The sequence below is a fragment of the Pristiophorus japonicus genome, unplaced genomic scaffold, assembly GCF_044704955.1.
Source record: "Pristiophorus japonicus isolate sPriJap1 unplaced genomic scaffold, sPriJap1.hap1 HAP1_SCAFFOLD_252, whole genome shotgun sequence".
Classification (NCBI taxonomy): Eukaryota; Metazoa; Chordata; class Chondrichthyes; family Pristiophoridae; genus Pristiophorus; species Pristiophorus japonicus.
In genome coordinates this window covers 772807-789416 of record NW_027252252.1, presented here as the reverse complement: position 1 = coordinate 789416, position 16610 = coordinate 772807, and the positions used below count along the sequence as shown (strand labels likewise).

The 16610-nt window shown below is 47.4% G+C and overlaps 1 non-coding gene across 1 annotated transcript; it reads right to left on the bottom strand.

Moving 5' to 3' along the window:
- Positions 1 to 11685: 11685 nt before the first annotated feature.
- trnac-gca (transfer RNA cysteine (anticodon GCA)) lies at positions 11686 to 11757 on the bottom strand. Its single transcript has one exon. It is a non-coding gene; the product is annotated as a tRNA-Cys (tRNA).
- Between the last annotated feature and the right edge of the window lie 4853 nt (positions 11758 to 16610).

Sequence of the window (16610 nt, the reverse complement as noted above, 5' to 3'; positions counted from 1 at the left end):
ATTACTGTTCCTTAATATTTATGTTGCTTTCACGGAAAAACATCATTAATGAACCCATAATCTTCTATTATTTAGAGATATTTAGAGGGCACCTTTCAATGCTTCACAAAACCATTCCTTTCGCTGCAGCCACCCGGGATCGTTTCCCGGTTTGGGAAGTAAATTTGATATCACCGTTTGGAATTGAAGTGGAGTAATTTTATGAAGTTCGATGGATGTCCCAAAGCACTTCAGAGTGGTGTCAAAACAAATGAGTTTGTAATTAAAAACACTGAATGTCAGTAGTGGGATTCAAATCTACACCGCCAGAGGAGACTTCTGCCTGAATGTAGCACTTTAGACCGCTCAGCCATCCTGACTGTTGCATGGTTCAGTTACAAGTTATTACTCAGGAAAGTTTCAGAACGGGCGCTTGTTCAGTGTTTCTGGAAGGCCCAGTGATCGGGATATCCTCTCCCCCGGGGTTTTCTTGAGCCTGTGCTCGGTGCACGAGGAGCTTTGGCCCGGGTCCGAGGTAGTTTGCATCCCAGGGATGGACAATAACCCTCTGAGCTCTGGAACTGGGGAAGAGCGAATAATTAATGAGTTGTTTGTGGGTTTCAAATGCAACTTAGATCTGATGGTATAAACCGATAGTGTTGTTTCGCAGAATGAAAGAAATGCGAACAGAGACAATCGAAATTTCAAAAACTGAACTTTAATAATTAGTGAAACTTTAACCCTTGATGAAGTTTTATCCCCGATCTGATTTTACACACTCTCTATTTGAGTAGATTAGTTTTAAAATGTTCATTGCTCATGCGACAATGTATCCCGGACAGCTTTTGTTCAATTTTATTGCAGACAAGTTTTTGCTTCACAAATAATGTTTCCTCACAGGCTCAAAACAGAGACCTTTCGCGTGTGAGGCAAACATGATAACCGCTACACTACGGAAACTGCTGCTTAGCACAGTGCCCAGAGAGAAGTGTTCAGCAACAAGCTGAAATGCTCAATCCCTCTCTCTGCAAAACGTTCCTTTCACAAACATTTCTCTGAACGGAACTGCACCAAACAACAATGTTCTCCTTTCAAAGTCATTAAACTCCCCAATTTCCACATCTGCAATTTTAAGGACAAGGACTGAAAGCGCTTTGCGATCAGAAAATTGCAGGAAACCCCTGTGGTTAATGAAAGGGCTTTTGATGGTTGATTTCCGTACACACCTTGTGTTATGTATTTAACCCTTGGCGATCTGTATCACACCACCACCAGAGGGCCTACCTGTTGGAGTCCCAAGGGATTCCAGCATCCATTGGGAGCACGGTACAGAAGCACTGTGGAGTTTTATTAAAGGAGCTAATGTCATACTTACTCATTGTTCACAGTACTCAGTTTGATTCTTTATTATGAGCGTATCAATTGGCGACGAGACAACGAACAACCACGCGAAAATGCAAGTAACAGTTGGTATAACTTGATAACAGCACAGCTGGCAATGGTTGCGGAATATATTCGTGCAGCCAAAACGCACAATGACAACCTGGAACTGCACGGCACCGAATCCTCAGGGAAAAACAATTAAAGGCTTTGTCCCTGAATGGGCTACGATCCACCAACCTTGCAGTTAATAGCTGAACGCACTAATCCATTGCACCACAGAGACTGATAGATGCACATATTGCAAGACATCCCTGTGACATCGTCACAGAACACAGCACACACAGCTTCCTAACATGCAGGCTGCTCTCTCGGAACTCTCCGGAAAGAGCCTGTTCTGTGTCCTGATTAACTATACAGTTGCAGAACACAATACGTCCACATCCACAGTGTGGAGCTACAAGCATTACATGCTTCCAAACATTACAATCCAAAACTAGTGTGTCAGTCAGTTAAAGCTTCAGATTGCTCTGACCGGGATGGAACTTGTCCACTCTCAGTTGTACTTTTCCCAAATAAAGGGTGGGACATTCATTGTGGATGTGTGGAAGCAGTCTGGTCCCGCACACTGCAGACACTTCCATGTCACCACCAACCAGCTCTCCCACAACCGGTGTGATCTACCTTCCAGCCTTCCGGTGCCTTGTCTGTGACGAAGTATTCTGATTGTCCCGAAGCCGGTATGCTTTGTCATCAATAGGGTTTTAAGTTGTTTCGGTAATTTTTACCTGCTGGACAGTCGAGGCACAAATTGTAGAGTGGAAAACTTGCGTGGACCCCGGTTTTCTAGTGGTTGATTTTCCTGATTGGTTTTTTGAAGTTCTTTTCTCCGATGTCGTGATGTCTCTTCCTGTGTTATCTCGCCGTTTGCTCTCGATCTTGATCTTGTTGTTCCAAAGTAATGGTCAGAAAAATAGGTTACTCTTGGTACGATAGGCTCCCAGTTATTCTCTGAGAGGCTGCTTAATCTTCGTGCCAAATCTAACGTTTCTTTTGTTTAAGTTTTGCTGCCCATTGATTTAAGTGGTCTTCTTTGTATAAGTTTTGGCGGACTAGCTAACTGAGACTTGATTAAATGTTTTAATCTGGTGTTGATAGACTTTGGGATGGTGATACTCCTTATTTATGAACTGATGAACTCTTGTCCATTGTAATAGCACTGCTTTGGCTTCGGGAAGTCTGAGCTGAGCCAGATATTTCTATACATGTTGAAAATGTGTTGGAATATGGATGTGATATTTGGATCCTGTGGGTGGGGTGGATAATGTTTCTTTCGTGGTCGATTGTTTAAATGCTAATGTTTTCTGAGGGCCTGACTATGGTTAAAGAGCTCCCCCAGACAAACTGATGAGCTACAATATCCAAACTCTAAATCCCACCCCTCTGTCACTGCAGCTTTTCCCCACAGGCCCAAACATGCCTTTTAAAATCCCAAACTTGGTAAAGAATTGTAGATTCCTTCCATATGCTTTTTAGAATCCCAAACTTTATGTTTAATAGGCCTAAATCGAATTTCCTTTTCAGTGAGTCCAAACACTGGTGGATCCATGAATTTTGGAATCTACATTGGCAGTCCCTCGGAATCGAGGAAGACTTGCTTCCACTCGTAAAGTGAGTTCTTTGGTGGCTGAACAGTCCAATACTAGAGCCACAGACCCTATCACAGGTGGGACAGATAGTCGTTGAGGGAAGGGATGGGTGGGACAGGTTCTGCTGTCTACACTTGATTTCTGCATGCACTCGGCGTTGAGACTCGAGGTGCTCAGCGCCCTCTCGGATGCACTTCCTCCACTTAGGGTGGTCTTGGGTCAGGGACTCATGGGTGTCAGTGGGGATGTTGCACTTTATCAGGGAGGCTTTGAGTGTGTCCTTGTAGATTTCTGCTGCCCACTTTGGCTCGTTTGCCATGAAGGAGTTCCGAGTAGAGCACTTGCTTTGGGAGTCTCGTGTCTGGCATGCGGACTATGTGGCCTGCCCAGCGGAGCTGATCGAGTGTGGTCAGTGCTTCAAAGCTGGGGATGTTAGCCTGAATAAGGCCGTTGATGTTGGTGCGTCTGTCCTCCCAGGGGATTTGTAGGATCTTGCGGAGACATCGTTGGTGATATTTCTACAGCAACTTGAGGTGTCGACTGTACATGGTCCATGTCTCTGAGCCTTACAGGAGGGCAGGTATTACTACAGCCCTGTAGACCATGAGCCTGGTAGCAGTTTTGAGGGCCTGGTCTTCAAACTCTCTTTTCCTCAAGCGGCCGAAGGCTGCACTTGCGCATGGAGGCCGTGTTGAATCTCGTCGTCGATGCCTGCTCTTGTTGATAGGAGGCTCCCGAGATATGGGAAGTGGCCCATGGTGTCCAGGGCCGCGCCGTCGATCTTGATGACTGGGGGACAGTGCTGTGCGGTGAGGACAGGCTGGTGGAGGACCTTTGTCTTATGGATGTTTAGCGTAAGGCCCATGCTTTCATACGCCTCAGTAAATACGTCGACTATGTCCTGGAATTCAGCCTCTGTATGTGCGCGGACGCAGGCCTTGGTGAGGCCTCACCTGGAATATTGTGTACAGTTTTGGTTTCCTAATCTGAGGAAGGACATTCTTGCTATTGAGGGAGTGCAGCGAAGGTTCACCAGACTGATTCCCGGGAGGGCAGGACTGACATGTAAAGAAAGACTGGATCAACTAGACTTTTCTTCACTGGAATTTAGAAGAATGAGAAGGGATCGCATAGAACCTATACAGGTCTGATGGGATTGGACAGTTTAGAGGCAGGAAGTATGTTCCCGATGTTGGGGAAGTCCAGAACCAGGGGTCACAGTCTAAGGACAAGGGGTAAGCCATTTAGGACCGAGATGAGGGAAAACTTCTTCACTCAGAGAATTCTGAACCTGTGGAATTCTCTACCACAGAAAGTTGTTGAGGCCAGGTCGTTCGATATATTCAAAAGGGAGTTAAATGTGGCCATTACGGCTAAAGGTATCAAAGGTATGGAGAGAAAGCAGGAAAGGGGTACTGAGGTGAATGATCAGCCATGATCATATTGAATGGTGGTGCAGGCTCGAAGGGCCGAATGGCCTAATCCTGCACCTGTTTTCTATGTTTTTATGTTTCTATGTTTCTATGCAAAGCACAGAAAAAAATGGTTGAAGTATCGACTCTGCCTCAGTTAGCATTTCTTTCATTGTGCAAAAGAAGTTGACGGGTTAATTAATGATGCAATCCCGTGAAAGCAACACAAAAGTTGAACAAAAAAACACACGGTGACTGGCAGGTGAGCGCTGCTTCTGACACCCGGTGGGAATGGGCGGGGATTTTAAAGCCCCTTGTATTGTGAAACCTTCATATAGTCAAACATTTCCGATGTGCTGTATCGACCTCGTGGCGCAACGGTAGCGCGTCTGACCCCAGATCACGTTGAGGTCACTGTTCTTCAGGGTAATTCGGGAATTTATAATTTCTTTGCTGTTTGGCAATAACCAGACCCTTGCTCCTAGGTCTGTCTCACTGTTTCCCCGGTGTCAGACAGAGATACGCCTGCTGCCCTCATTTATTTCATGTGACAGGACACAAAAGTTCAAAATAAACCTGCAGTTGGCCACATATTGCCCTAAATAGTCAGGATGGCCGAGCGGTCCAAGGTTCTGTGTTTAGGTCGCAGTATCGTCTGGAGGTGTGGGTTCACATCACACTTCTGACACTTCCTGTTTTTAATCATGAAGTGAAACTCATTGTTTGACACCACGACCAACGCCTTAAAAGTGGGATTTTGCAGTCCACCTGCTCGCTTAACATTTCCGTCTGACCTGGTGCTGAAAGTGGAGCTGTTTCCGCAGTGTAGCGGTTAACACGTTCGCCTCACACGCGAAAGCTCACCAGGCGGGATTATTTTCTGGAGCTTTCTCCTCATGCATGCTCAGGGGCGAGTTTGTTCTCCTGTGAAATGTCGTAAGATCATAAGCATGTAAGTATTAGGGGCCGGAGTAGGCCATTCGGCCCCTCGAGCCTGGTCCACCATTCAAGAAGATCCTGGCAGTTCCTCGACAGCAAGTTTAAACATCTGGGGCGGAGCTGTAATCAACGACAAAAAGGTACATTTTGCAGAAGCCCAGCTAACTCAGTCAGTCGATCATGAGATACTAAATCTCAGGGTCAGAGGTGCAAGCCCACGTTTGGTGATTATTTTTCATCGAATTATATAATCAGAAGTTTACAGTACGGAAGGAGGCCATTTCGGCCCATCGTGACCGTTCCGGCCAATAACAGGCTCTCCAGCCTAATCCCACTTTCCAGCTCTCGGTCCATAACCCTGCAGGTTACGACACTTCAGGTGCACATCCAAGCACTTTTTAAATGTGGTGAGAGTTTCTGCCTCTCCCACCTTTTCAGGCAGTGAGTTCCAGACCCACACAAACCTCTGCGTGAAGAAATTTCCCCTCAAATCCCCTCTACACCTTCTACCAATGACTTAAAATTTATGCCTCATTGTTGTTGACCCCTCTGCTAAGGGAAATGGGCCCATTCTATCCACTATATCAAGGCCCCTCATAATTGTATACACTTCAATGATGCCTCCCCTCAGCCCACTTTGTTCCAAGAAAAAAAAAACCAGCCTATCCAATCTGTCCTCATAGCTAAGATTCTCCACTCTCGATAACATCCTCGAAATCTCCTCTGTACGTCTCCAGTGCAATCACAGTCTTCTTCCTGTAAAGTGGTGACGAGAACTGCACGCAGTACTCCAGCTGTGGCCTAACCAGTGTTTTATATTCAAGCATAATCCACCTGCTCTCTTATTCTATGCCTCGGCTAAAAAAGGCCAGCATTCTGTATGTCTTCTTAACCAGCTTATCCACCTTGCCTGCTACCTTACGGGATCTGTGGACATGCACTCCCAGGTCACTTTGTTCCTCTACAATTCTCAATGTCCTACCATTTAATGTTTAATCTCTTTCTATTGTGTCTGTAAGCACTCAAGTAATGACTCCATGAGGCAAGGTAGTGTACTTGAACTGTGGTGACCTTAGTCCATTTATTGCAGCTCCTGAGTGAGGGTACAGTATGGTGAGCTCCGTTTTATACCTGGTTACCTGTCGTGTACAGGTGACCCCGAGATCTCCACCAGTTGCACCCTCTGGTGGTACAGGCATAGTGTATACAGTGTGAAGGTACATCCAGTAGTCTTCTGTAACTGTACATTGAGTGTACAGGGAGTATGCTTATATTAAACAGACACAAAATCACTCTCCCCTAAGTCTTGTGCCACTTGCCTTTGCATTGTGTGCTCTGGCCCGAGACTTGAGTGCCCAAAGCCCTTGCACCTTGTCTATGCTTTGGCTTGGTTCTCTCCCTGTGGACCAACAAGTCCTTATTACCACGACATTGGGAAATGTTCAGCAGTGGATGGTTGGAGGTTGCAGTGGGGGTTGAATGGGTTCTGGGTGTGATCCATGTGTGTCCATGGCTGCATACATCCATTCCCCCCCACCACACCCCCCCATACATAGACACTGTGTGTGGCTCAACACCTGCATGTGCAGGCCTGTACAGACAGAAAGAACAAAAAAACAACGGATTAGTTACATCACTGTTTGGGTTCTGCAGTAGTGGAACAAGTACATTTTACAGGTAAGGTACATACGTGGTATCACAGACTTGCCCCTAGGTTGTATAGGTGCAGATGGGTGAGGACACTAGTTCCAGAGTAACCAGACTGTGTCCAGGTTGTCTGATGGCGGCGCTGTGTCCCCTGCCAGCTGGGTGGGCTCAGATCGCTCACCTGGCTGAGTCTCAGAGCCTTTGCCGTTGCCTAGTTATGGGCAGAGCCACAGGAGTGTGTGGCCTCCTTGTCCTCCTTTGAGGGCTGCGGTGTCTCCCTGCTGCTCTTCAGCGATAATGGGAGCCTGGTCATCCCACGTCCTGTTGGGAGGTCAGGAGGGTGCTATCCGCTCGCTCCCAGTACTGGCCCTGGTGGCCAGAGAGTTAGAGCCGATCGGGTGCAGGGTACCGGTAGTGGTGCCTTTGCCGTCCGCTGATGACTGGCCCTGCAGCTGGTATGCTCCCTCTGTGTGTGGCCACACTCCCTGGGGTATCACATTGGTCCCGGAGGTGCAGGCTACATGGTCGCGGGACCTGGGTGCTGACGGGAGGTTGCCCTTGGTTTTGTCGGCATGCTTGTAAATCCCAGCATCGCACGTCATCACTTCGTTTACTCTCACAATACTTTGGTTCTGACCGCAATTGCCCGACTTATCATGATTAGTTACATTTACAAACTTGAAATTGTCAGTTACATCTTTTACATTTGTATCACCATCATCGCTATATAAAGAGTGGAACTGTCCCTTTAATTGTGATGGGTTGCCGGTCTCCTTTAAGAGGGTCTTTCAATCTTTACCCCAATCCAGTTCGCCGCTCGGCGTCACGTGTTGCTCCCTTGTGGTCTGGCTGTCGCCATCTTGACTTCAGGTCCTTCACCTCGTGGTTCAGACGCCATCTTCTTTCTCTCCATGAGGTAGGCTGCGGTGATCCTTTTGTCCCCAGGTTCTGCCACGGAAGACAGGAAGTTATCTTCTGCGTGAATTTTCTTCTCCGGAGTCCTGCAACTGGAGCCTGGAAGGTGAGGTCTGGTTGTTTGGGCTGGATCATCTCGCCGTTGGGTTGAGCGCTCTGTGTCGTCGCCGCACAGTCGAGTTGGGCGGTTGGTTTTTCAGGTGTTGTGCTGGATCCAACTTCGGGGCCATGGGGGATGTCGATCGCTGGAGGTTGGAGCTATTCCCAGCTCCAATTGATCTTTTTCATCCACCTTCTTCCTAATAGCTTTGGACCATCCCCAGCAACGGTCCACAAATGTAACCTGTGCATCTCGCCACCATGGGACACCTGGACATCCACGCTGCCAACGACTGGGATGTATCGTTTGTGTAGGTGAGCAGTTTCACTTCGATCGGGATCATTTTAGGTCGTTCGATTGGATTTTCCCAGAGTTTCTCAAAGACTGCCTGATTCATCAGTGACTGGCTCGTCCCTGTGTCCACCTCCATCGTGACTGGAACATCGTTGACTTCAACTTCCATTTTCAACGGGGAACTCTCGGTGGTGCAGGTAAACACTCCGTACACCTCATTGTCGCTGGACTCCGGATGATCAGCCAACTCTCCATCGACTCGGTGAGTATGATTTCTCTTGCATATTCGCTGGAGGTGGCCCTTCATGTTACAGCCTTTGCAAGTATAGTCTTTATAGCGGCACTGGTGGGACCTGTGATTTCCTCCACAGCGCCAGCATGGGGTTGGCCGGTTGGCCCCATGTGGCGGACTCAGGATTGTGGGACTCGGGGTTCTGTTCTCTCTTCCCTGAGAGAGACTGCGAGCAGCAGCCCTGCCTCTAAAAGGCACCTTTCGGTTCACAGTACTTGCCGGGTTAGAGTCCTGGGGGTGAGACATCCACTTGGAATCGCAGGCCGAGATCATGAACGCCTGGCTCACGTTAATTGCCTTCTGCAGGGTGGCCGTGGTGTCCGCAGAGAGCAGCCTGTGGAGAAGGCCCTTGTGACCGATTCCAATAACAAAGATGTCCCTTAGTGCTTCGGTGAGGTGATTGCTAAAATCACATGGTGCAGCCAATCGTCTCAGGTCTGCAGCATATTTTGCGATTTCTTGGCCTTCGGATCCACCGGTGGGGAGAGAACCGGTGTCTGGCTGTGAGGATGCTCTCTTTAGGTTTGAGCTGTTCCTGTACCAGCGTTTCGAGCTCAAGATATGTTATTGTCTTCTCTGGGACTAGCAGGTCCCTGACAAGGCCATAGACGGTGGGCCCACAACTACTGAGCAGGATAGCTCTGCACTTATCAGCCAGCCAGGTCGGGTCGTCTCCCCCCATGTCATTTGCAATAAAGAAGTGTTCGAGCCTTTCCACAAAGGCCTTCCAATCTTCCCCATCGGCGAATTGTTCAAACGTGCCAAGGTTAGCCATTGTCACATGGAAATTCGTATTCTCGTCACCAGTTATTGTCTCTGTAAGCACTCTAGTAATGACTCCACGAGGTAAGGTATTGTACTTGAACTGTGGTGACCTTAGTCCACTTATTGCAGCTCCTGAGTTAGGATACAGGACTGTGAGCTCCCTTTTATATCTGGTTACCTGTTGTATACAGGTGACCCCGAGGTCTCCACCAGTTGCACCCTCTGGTGGTACAAGCACAGTGCATACAGTGTGAAGATACATTCAATGGTCTTATGAAAGTGTACATTGAGTGTACAGGGTGTATACTTATTTTATACATGCACAACAAAGATCATCGGTTAATTAATGGTGTTTTCCCGTAAAAGCAGGATAAAATTTAACAATGATTTAATTTCTGCATTTAGAAAGACATGGGTTAATCACGGATAGTCAGCATGGATTTGTTCAGGGAAGATTTTGTCTGACTCACTTGATTGAATTTTTTGAGGAGGTAACCAAGTGGATTGATGAGGGCAGTGCGTATGATGTAGTGTATAAGGATTTTAGCAAAGCTTTCGCCAATTTCCCACATGGAAAACTGGTCACAAAAGTAAAAGCCCATGGGACCAGGGCAAAGTGGCAAGTTGGATCCAAAATTGGCTCAGAGGCAGGAAGCAAAGGGTAATGTTTGATGGGAGTGTTTGGGACTGGAAGGATGGTTCCAGTGGGGTTCCACAGGGCTCAGTGCTAGGTCCCTGGCTTTTAGTGGCAACATCAATGATCTAAACTTAAATATAGGAGGTATGATTAAAATGTTTTCAAGTGATACTAATTTAATCCAGAGAAGTGTGAGGCTGTGCATTTGAGAAGGGCAAACAAGGAAAGAAACACACATTAAATGGTCCGACATTGAGAAGTGTGGAAGAACAAAGGGACCTTGGAGTGCATGTCCACAGATCCCTGAAGGTAGCAGGCCAGTTGGATAAGGTGGGTAAGAAGGCGCACGGAATGCTTGCCTTTATTGGCTGAGGCATGGGATCGAAGAGCAGGTTGGTTATGCCTGAAATGTATAAAACACTGGTTAGGCCACAGCTGGAGTACTATGTGTAGTTCTCGTCACCGTATTACGGGAATGATGTGATTGTATGAGAGGGTACAGAGGAGATGAACGAGGATGTTGCCAGGCGTGGAGAATCTTCGCTATGAGGACAGATTGGATCGGCTGGGTTTGTTTTCATTGGAACAGAGGAGGCTGAGGGGAGACAACATTGAGATGCATAAAATGATGAGGGGCCGATATATAGTAGATAGCAGAGGGGTCAACAATCAGGGGGCATATATTTAAAGCAATTGGTAGAAGGTTTAAAGAGGATGTGAAGGTAAAATTCTTCATGCAGAGGTTTGTGGGGGTCAGGAACTCGCTGCATGAAAGAATGGCGGAGGTAGATACCACATGTAAAAAGTATTTGGATGTGCACCTGAAGTGCCGTAACCCAGAGCTGGAAAGTGGGATGAAGCTGGATAGCCTCTTGTTGGCCGGGGTGGAAGTGATGGGCCGAAATGGCTGCAAACTTCTATCATTCTATAATTCTATGAAAAATGTAAATGTCCAATGTGGGTGTCGAAACCACGACCCTGAGATTAAAAGTCTTATGTTCCACCGACTGAGCTCGCCAGGCTTCTGCCAAACATACCGTTCTCTCACTGAGTGCAGACAGGCGCCTGTTGGCTCTGCCCCAGATGTTTAAACTTACTGTCGAGGAACTGCCAGGATCTTCTTGAATGGTGGACCAGGCTAGAGGGGCCGAATGGCCTATTCCGGCCCCTAATTCTTACATGCTTATCATCTTATGAACTTTTCACAGGAGAACAAACTCGCCCCTGAGCATGCATGAGGAGAAAGCTCCAGAAAATATTCCCGTCTGTGAGGCGAGCGTGTGAACCGCAACACTGCGGAAACATCTCCACTTTCAGCACCAGGTCAGACGGAGATGTTCAGCGAGCAGGTGAGCTGCTGAATCCCAGTTTTAAGGAGTTGGTCGTGGTGTCAAACAATGAGTTTCGCTTAATGATTAAAAATAAGAAATGTCAGAAGTTGGATTCAAACCCACACCTCCAGAGAAAACTGCGATCTAATCACAGCACCTTCGACCGCTCGGCGGTGTGTGTGGCCACCTGCAAGTTGATTTTGAACTGTTGTGTCCTGTCACATGAATTCAATGAGGGCAGCAGGCGTATCTCTGCCTGACACCGGGGAAACAGTGAGACAGGCCTTGGAACAAGGGTCTGGTTATTGCCAAACAGCAAAGAAAATATTAATGTTGAAAGAACAGTGACCCCGACGTGATTTGAACACGCAACCTTCTGATCTGCAGTCAGACGCGCTACCGTTGCGCCACGAGGCCTACACAATGTGTTTGAGATGTTCCTCTAGATGAAGCTTTAACAACACAAGAAGCATTAAAATCCCCGTCCATTTCCACCAGGTGTCAGACAAAACGCTCACCTGCCAGTCACCGTATGTTTTTTTCTTCAACTTTTGTGTTGTCTTCATGGAAAAGCATCATTAATTAACCCCTCACCTTCATTTGCACAATGAAAGAAATGCTAACTGAGGGACAGTCGATACTTCAATCATTTGTCCTGTGCTTTGGGGAGCGGGCACGGAAGTGGACCTGAGTCCATGATCGCATCGGCCATGATCGTATTAAAAGACGGAGCAGGCTCGAGGGGCGTATGACCAACTCCTGCTCCTATTTCATTTGTTCTTATGTTCTTCAGCATGTTAACCCATTTTACACACTGTATTGCCGATGTCACCAGGAATCTGGGGCAAATTGTGTCAAATTTAACAGCACCGGTTATTCCTTCCGTGCAGAGAAAATAGAATCAGTCGTGAAGATAAAATCCCATGGTGATCATTTTCAGATTCAACGCAGTAGGATTTCAAATAAAGTGAAAGAATTTTACAGTGAAAAGATTTGGAAGTTTTATTTGTATTTGTATCTTTAATTAAACTTTGTGGCGTCTGACTCCCGTTCATGCCTCTGCTGAATAAGAAAGGAGGGTTTGACGTTGACCAGACTGCACTGCCCCTGATATTTGTGAGCTCATCCTTTATATTCAGTGGTTTCTCGCCCTTTGATGGGCTGCAGTGTAGCGGATATCACGTTGGCCTCACACGTGAAAGGTCCCCGGTGGATCCGTTTTCTCTCACTGAAAGTTATCTATTTATTGGTTAAATAAAGAGCAATTCAGGAATAAGTGAGCCCTTTTACCAGGAGAATAAATAGCAAATAACGACAGCAAACGCTGGAAATCTCAGCAGGTCAGGCAACATTTTCCAGGAGACTAAACTCTCCTCCGATTGTTCCCTTATAGCAAGTTTAAACATAATGTTTCTACCCAGAATCAAACCCGGTACATTTCATGTATAAAGCAAATGTGATAACCACTACACGACAGAAACCTCTGGCACAACAGCCCCAACAGAGGGGAGCTGACCAGTGAGCTCCCTCTGTGCTGATCAGGAATGTGTTGGCTCACCTGAAACAACTTCTGTCCCACACTGAAAGTTCTCAATCCTTCTCCTCCGCTGCCCTTTACAGAAATGTCACGGATCACCCAGCCACCGTGTTCACTTCCACATCCTCACAGTGGGGCCACAGAGGCTCCTACCGTCTCCCCGCGATCAGTGAACTCGCCCAGTTTACTAAATTAAACCCGGAACACGTGCCCGGCAAAGGGCAGGGGAAGCCAGATAGTCTGTAAGCTTGGTCTATCGCAGAAAGTATTGGTATTCATGGTGATTACAGCAATTATTAATCGTCTCACAGTCCTCAATTAATTTGATGCGATGAATTGATCGAGAATTGAAATCAGTTTAGTGCGCCGGACCTTAACCCCTCGACCACCAGGGAACGGGTATGATACATGTAGATATATTTATATATGAACCTGAATATCAACGGCTCGCTACCGAGACCTCATGGTGCAACGGGAGTGCGTCTAACTTTGAGTGAGAGAAATTGTTTCACAGTGATACCCATTTCATTTTTGTTCCCTTTTAAACACTAGAAACTGAGACAGGTGGAATAAATAGGGAAATAAAAGCACAGGGATAAAGACAAGAGGAAGAGAGAAGGAGAAAGATACTGTCCCCACCCAGAGCTAATGCAGAAACCCCTCTGCTGCGCTCGGGGTGGCCACCCACAGCCTGGATACACAAACGGGAGAACACCAGCGGCAGGTCGGGGCCATAAAAGGAACGGCGAGCGGCCCTGGGAGCAGCTTGGAGGTCCCGGGAGACGACTCCAGGGAGAAGTGCGAATTGGTGCAGGAGGGCGGCGGCAGCGAGGAGTGACGTCATCAAGGTCCAGGTCTGTGATTGGAGCTTGGGCAGATACAGCAGGAGCATCGAGATCGGGCCGAAGGAGCGGCGAGAGACTGTATAGGGACGTGATCGTGGCCCAGGGGAGGCATGAGTTTGGGACCAGCGGCCCAGGGGCAGCACGGACCAGCCCACACTGTGATATGTGTGTGCACTAGGTCCGTGCAGCAGAGCTGTTCGCCTGTCGTCTTGGTTAACCCTTGCCACTGAACCAAGACCTCGCTCTGTCAAGCCCATGTGATGGCTGTAGTGCAACGGCCACCACACATTAAAAAAATCCACGCACAGGCATCTTCCACCCTTTGGGATGCAGTTCGGGTCCTTCATTGAAACACCTGTGAACTCATCCTTTTTCGGCGTGGAAGCAAGTCATCCTCGTTTCGAGGGACCGCCTATGATGATGATGATGATGGATACATTAACGTCGCAACAGCTCAGTGACTGCAGGAGTGGGACCGTGCGGTGCTTCAGAAGACATGTCGAAAAGGCAAAGTCACTGATTCCGTCTCATGTGCTGCTCCGATCAAGAACAGCAACACACACTAAAAATGATTCAATAATGGTGACATCTTATCTCCACGTTTGCTAAGCAGGTGGTTTGTTGGTCGAGGGGTATGATTCTTGCTTCGCTGTTGTTACTTGAAATTTGCAGAAAAATCCTGGCTTCAAATCCCAAACCAGCCTTGAGTTTGCATTGAATTTTTGCAAAGAAGGACTTGCGTTTCTGCAGCGTCTGTCAGGAACTCATGATGCCCCAAAGCGCTTTGCAGCCGTTGAGTTGCCTTTGAAATGTTGTCATGTGAGGAAAGATGTGCCCAAATCACCTCAACTCTTTGCAAACGAGTTCAAAGAATCAAATAAGTTTACAGCACAGAAGGAGGCCATTTCGGCCAATCGTGTCCGCGCCGGCCAACAAGAGACTATCCAGCCTAATCCCACTTTCCAGCTCGAGGTCCATAACCCTGCAGTTCAGGTGCACATCCAAGCACTTTTTAAATGTGGTGAGGTTTTCTGCCTCTACCATCCTTTCAGGCAGTGAGTTCCAGACCCCACAACCCTCTGCGTGAAGAAATATCCCCTCTAAACTTTCGACCAATTACTTTAAATTTATGCCTCCTTGTTGTTGATCCATCTGCTAAGGGAAATAGGTCCTTTCTATCCACCATATCTCAGACCCTCATAATTTTATACACCTCAATGAGGTCTCCCCTCAGGCTCTGTTCCATGGAAAACAAATCCAGCCTATCTAATCTGTCCTCATGGCTAAGATTCTCCACTGCCGGCAACATCCTCGTAAATCTCCTCTGCACCATCTTCAGTGCCATCATGTCCTTCCTGTAATATGGCGACCAGAACTGCATGCAGTACTCCAGCTGTGACCTAACCTGTCCCACCGACCCCATCTCTTGAATTCTATGCCTCGGCTAATAAAGGCAATCATTCCATATTTCTTCTCAATCACCTTAGATACCTGGCCTGCTACTTTCAGTGATCTGTGGACATGCACTCGCTGGATTCTGGGGAGGACCCAGCAGATTGGAAAACTGCAAATGTAATGCCCCTATTTAAAAAAGGTGGCAGACAAAAAGCAGGAAACTATAGACCAGTTTGCCTAACATCTGTGGTTGGGCAAATTTTGGAATCATTTATTAAAGAAGCAGTAGCAGGACATAGAAACATCGAAACATAGAAAATAGGTGCAGGAGTAGGCCATTCGGCCCTTCGAGCCTGCACCACCATTCAATAAGATCATGGATGATCATTCAGCTCAGTACCCCTTTCCTGCTTTCTCTCCATACCCATTGATCCCTTTAGCTATAAGGGCCACATCGAACTCCCTCTTGAATATATCTAACACTCTGGCATCAACAATTCCACGGGTGAACAACTCTCTGAGCGAAGAAGTTTCTCCACATCTCAGTCCTAAATGGCTTACCCCTTATCCCTTAGACTCTGACCCCTGGTTCTGGGCTTCCCCAACATCGGGACCTGTCCAGTCCCGTCAGAATTTTATATGTTTCCATGAGATCCCCTCTCATTCGTCCAAACTCCAGTGATCTCTCGATCCCTTGATTCCCAGAGACTCGAAAAATCTATCTAACGCAGCCTTGAATATATTCAGAGACTCAGCATCCACTGGCCTGTGGGGCAGAAAATTCCAAAGATTCATATCCCTCTGAGTGAAGAAATTCCTCCTCATCTCTGTCTTAAATGGCCGACCCCTTAACCTGAGACTGTGCCCCCTCGTTCTAGACACTCCAGCCCGGGGGAAACAACCTCTCAGCATCTACCCTGTCAATCCCCTTCAGAATATTGTGTGTTTCAATGAGATCATCTCTCATTCTTCGAAACTCCGGAGAGTATCGGCCCATTCTAAACAATCTCTCAACTTAAGACAGTCCTCTCAGCCCAGGAATCAATCTGGTGAACCTCTGTTGTACCACCTCCCAGGCAATTATTTCCTCCCTCAAATAAGGAGACCAAAACTGTGCGCAGTACTCCAGGTGTGGCCTCACCAGGGCCCTATACAATTGTAGCAAGACATCCTTACTCTTGTACTATGGGCTATATATTAGGTACTATGGGGCGAGTGCCCGGTTTTTTTTGCTGTTTCGATGGTTGTATAAAAAGTTATTAAATTTGACAGTTGCTCGGCAAACATATTTGTATTTCCTTCAGTGTACTCCTTACTCTTCAAGGGTTAGATTTTCCCCAAGCAGTTTTGTCGGCGCACTGACCTCAAGTGCACCGATTTTGCACGCTGGAAACGGCTCGGGGAAAAACTCGCCCCATCCTGGCCGCTGTGTACAGTCCCCGGAGTCCTGGCGTGGTGTCCATGGTGAAGTGGGGGGTGGAGCCAAATGCCTG